The sequence below is a fragment of the Meleagris gallopavo genome, chromosome 2 (genome assembly GCF_905368555.1).
Source record: "Meleagris gallopavo chromosome 2, MGAL_WU_HG_1.1, whole genome shotgun sequence".
NCBI classification, from domain to species: domain Eukaryota; kingdom Metazoa; phylum Chordata; class Aves; order Galliformes; family Phasianidae; genus Meleagris; species Meleagris gallopavo.
Window position 1 is genome coordinate 18,841,160 of NC_139405.1, and position 5,122 is coordinate 18,846,281.

Here is a 5,122-nt window from a genome sequence, read left to right on the forward strand (position 1 = left end):
CCCGACGAAAGTTCCGGGCCGGGGTTGGGGCGGCTTGTGCAAGGTTTCCGCACAGCTGGACGTATTGCCGTTGGTTCTTTTTGTTTATTTGTTTGTTTTCAGTCAACATGCCACAGAAATATTAAATAAAGCCGAGACTGTGATTCAGCCGTCGTGGGCAGGGCTGCCGTCCCCCCCACCAGCTCAGGCTGCCCAAGTCTCCATCCAACCTGGCCTGGAGCACCTCCAGGGATGGGACAGCACAGCTTCTCTGGACAGCTGTGCCACTGCCCTACTGCCCTCTCAATAAAATTTTTCCCCCAGTGTATAATCTAAATCTCCTCTCCTTTAGTTTAAAATCATCCCCCCTTGTCCTATTACTATTTGCCCTTGTAGAAATTTGATGGCCCTCTTGCTTATCAGTTCCCTTTAAGTATTGGAAGGCCACTATCAGGTCTCCCTCACCGAGCCTGCTCTTCTCCAGGCTGAACAAGCCCTGCTCCCTCAGCCTATCTTAGCAGGAGAGGTGCTCAGTCCTCTGAGCATCGTTGTGGCTCCCCTCTGGGCTTCTCTGCATGGACTTCTCTTCTCCCCCAGGTACAAAGAAGTCTGTGGGTCTCAGTTGTCGCACTCTAATCCCAACCTTCAGGAGCTATGGCGAACCCAGCAATGCTAAAAGTAAATTCAGGCTGTTTTCTCTTATTTTTAGGTTTCTTACTTTATGTTTCAGAACTTCTTAGGAACTCTTAAGTTTCCATCACTTCACAACCAGTGAGTGGACTCAGTGATTTAAAGGCCAGAATATAATACTACACATTATCCAGTTACTTGATTTTATGCATTTGTGAGAAGTTTGTCTTGAAAAAAATCACCAGTTAGAAGACCAACACTGTAAAAGTAGCAAATCTTAGATAATTTCTTACTTAGTGGAACCAAAACTAAACAAATGAAAGTCTATCATCAAGAATTACTGTTATGAGAATTAGATACGCTGATAGACCGAAGATCCAGTACTCCTTGGACATTAAAAGATATGTCTATAGGTATGATCATTGCCAGTAATATATCTAAGATTTACCCCAAACTATTGTCTTAGGTAATAATAATTAAACGTGAATATATGGATGAAGCACTGCTTTCTTCTACACCTTCATTGACACTTTAAAGTTTCTATAATAAAACAAGGAGGTAGAGAAGTGGCTCATCTTTTAAGTGAGATGTAAGGCAATGCAATATATCTATATTAATGATCTCAGGCCAGTGATTTGATTTTAAGATGCCTTCCTTTGTTTAAGCTCAATTACTGTATGATGATTCCTTAGTAAAAAAGTGATGGGTGGCGGGGGAAGGAAACAATGTTAAATGGGTAAGTATTCTTTTCCTGTTTGTCTCTTTGCCATTCCACCGTGCTAATCTTTCCAACTGTAACACAGTGACACGGGTCTTTGTACTTCTGTCATTTCTTGTTGGGCAGTTGCTTGTTGTTTTGTTGTTTGTTTGTTTGTTTTTCCTAATAATGTGGGTGGCAGCCAAGACATTATATTCCTTTTGTTACCTTGGTATCAGATGGAAATTCAGAAGTTGGAGAGTCATCAATAGAGAGCGACAGAAATTATTTTACAGCTAAGGAAACTGATTTACAATAAGAACCAAAGTGACTAAAGAGGTACATCATGGTTAATGCCAGCTAAGCACAAACATTATTGCTTCTATTATAAGCAATTCTTCAGAGCAGACCTATGTGGAATGATTTTTCAGTCTAATTCATTGTTACAAGCAACGAGAAATCTTGTGTTGAAAAATGTGGGCCTCTGCTATGATCTGCAGAGGAAAAAAAAAACAATAGACATCTCTAAAATGTATAAAGAAGAGCTTTACAAATGTTCCTGGTGTTTTACAGCCTACACCTCAAAAACTACAGTGCCTGCAATAGTAAGCAGTAACCATCTGGTCAAGTCTGCAATGACAGATAAAGACACCTTTTGCTTGGTGTGATTCATCTCTGAATCACATTGCATCAGAAGGGACACTGCTAGGAGAAGGTTATTAAACTATATAGACAAAAAGCTATTCAAGAATGTCAGTTTTCTCATTCTCTAGCACACACATCTTACTGAATATATCTTACTCTTGGTAGTATCTTTGTCTTGAAAGAATGTCAGAATCTTCAGATTAAGTCTTGCAATGAGTTTCTATAAATGATGGGTCTGCGCCTTCTTTGCTCAGACTAAGTTAACATGTCACATCTTTGATGGCATACTTCTCTCCACAGGCATTATCCAGGAGCATTTGTCAGCAAGTTTGTTGCCAAATCTAATTTCAAGTGGCTGTCATTGTCTCCTATCCTATTGGACTGAATGCTTTTCTGGATTGAAATTGTGATCTGAGGTTGTTGAAGATACAACCAGCCTAAGAAATCTTTCCAGTCCAGAAAAAGCAGCAGCTACCTCCCTGTTCATCATTGTCAGCAGCACCCAAAGAACAGCTGAGGCACAAGCTGGTATTCTAAGCGTACAAGTCTGTAGTAAAACCATGGCTAATGAGACAGAGCATGGAACTTTGATCTGCGTGTGCAGCCAACAACTGAAAAGAAATGTAAAAAAAGTGGCACATAAATATGCAGTTCACCAATATTTGCTGAGATTTTAAATGTGGTGGGTTTTGTTGTTTGAGGTTGTTTGTTTGTTTTGTTTTCCTAAAGTTTATATATCAGCAATACTAGGATAAGTTCAATTACCTTGGTTACTCTTTGTTCACACCTTTGGAAGCCTGTATGGGAGAGGACCAGAGATGAAATATAGGCTTAGCAAAGTGTATTAATCAGGGGTTGTCCTGCAGAAACCGGTATTAGCTGGGATTTCTTAATTCTCAAAATCCTCATGATCTGATAATGGACTACATTACTGTATTTCAGTCAAGAGACAGTGTGGTGTACATTGCATCATACGGAAAGGTAGGAGTAGAGAACTCTTCTTTTTCTCTTCATATGTGGAGCAGACAGCCAAAGTAAAACATTTCAACTCTGAGTCAGAAAATAACCAGCTCAGAAACAGAACTGGAGACCGGATCATTATATGCTTGGATGCACCAGCCTTTTCTAGCTGGTCAGGTTATGTGCAGCTAATACCTTAGTGTTGGAAGAGTATGAGAGGTGTGTGGCACCATTGTCCTCCAGCAGGGAGAGAGAATAAGCAGGAAGTAGAGCAGGAAAAGCATTTTCTTATCATATCAAGCTGCAGGGGGAAGACCTTGTGAGGCTTATACCTCACAGGATACACAGTCCAGTTTTAAGAACGTTAATCCACTGAGATCCATGAGGCATCTCACACGACTTACAAATATCATATCAGAGTGACTACAGTGTGAAGCAGGTATTCCATCAGCAACTGCCCTTAATTAACATACCAGACTGTGCTTCACAAATATATGGGCTCTTTTGATGGATATTGAGGTTCTTGCCTGTTGGGATGCTAGCTCAAGGTGCTCGTGTTCTAATCCGGATTTTTTTTCTAGAAACTAGAACTTCTTGTTCCATATAACAAGGGTTTCTTATCCACCTTTACTGTAAAGAAAAGAGCATATGTTCATAGTATTTTAAAATCCTAAGGTGGCGACAGAGCAAAAGTAGTTTAGAAAAGGAGCCGGCAAAAGAGTGGAATAGGAAAAAAAGAGAGAAATAATAGAAGTATGAAGCTTTAAAAAGAAGATAGATTGCTCTGTGAGGTGGTTGTTTTTTGTTGTTTTTATTTATTTATCGCAACAAAAATCACTGGCATCACTGATATTCATGAAGAGTAAGTCCTGACAAGGCTAAGAAATTTGGAAAGAATTTTTTTTTCATAAAGAAGTGGTTTATGGGCCACAGATGCGATCCTTGTAAATTCTCATCTCAGAGCGTCATGTTAAAATATGGGGGACTTTCAGAGCTTGCTACTTCTGTGTTTTAGTGCCAGTCTAATGCTTTCCTTTGATACTGTTTCCTTTGGAGCTGCTGAGCTAGCTGGAGAGATTTGCTGAACAGTTTGGTGAAGTTCTTGGAAAGTGATGAACCAGCACCAACAGTTACAGAAAAAGATCCTTGTGGCCATAAATCCCATTCTTTTCAGTGCATGACTCATATCTAGGAAATCAATATTTTATTTTTTGGTAATTAACAAATAATAACAGAGCTCTGCAGGCACACCAGCACTTCTCTCCATGCACTTATACTGCTTCCAAACTCTAATTTGGAGTCAGAACTTTAGAGAATGGGATGAAATTAAGGGATGACATTAAGATGTAAATGCTTGCAAATCAAAATTCAGTGCACGATTCAGTAATGAATTAACTGATTTTCTCAGACTCCTCAGAAAACTATATTCCAAAGAGAATGAATAAATGAAGAAAGACACATGGATACATGGACTTCCTTTCTAAACACACATGTAGTATCCATGACCCTACAGTAGTGTTGGCTCAACAAGAACAGTGCTCTTCACTTTAAATCAATCCAAAGTTGCGGAACTAAACGCAGAGACTTGCAGAGGCTTCCAGTGGCCTTTGGATCAAAATCTTCATACTTAATTTTTAAAAGAATAGACCAAAAACGAAAATAGCATTATGATCATTTCTAAATACTCTTACTATCCCTTCTTTCTGTGCTAGGAATTTTAGTGGCATCCAGGAGAACTGAGCGTTTTCACATTCTTCGTAGGTTTGCGGCATTATCCTGAACTTCTCATGAATTGTGGCCTTATCTAAAGTGAATGTTTCAGTGTTTCTGATTTGTTTTCCTATGTGACTTTCCCCAGTGACTGCTACTACTCTCTTCCTCTTTGCTTTATGAATAAATTGCCTTGAATCCCCTGAACAATTGTCCTTTCAGTTCCAATGAAGGCTGAATCCCAAGCCAACGTAATAAAGTTTAAAATCTTTGCCACTTTCATAGGTCATATTCACAGCCTGGTTGCTGCACTAAAAGAGATCGATAACTCCAGATAGAAGATGAGCATGATAAAGCACTCCAGTGCACCAGGATTTAAACATGTTTATTCTCATTTCCATTTCTTTGGTTAGCTGGTGCCATGTTTTCTCCCCCCAGTTCTTCAGGGTATTTACAGATGAAGAAAGAAGAGCAGTCCATGAGTAAATCACAGAAACTGTT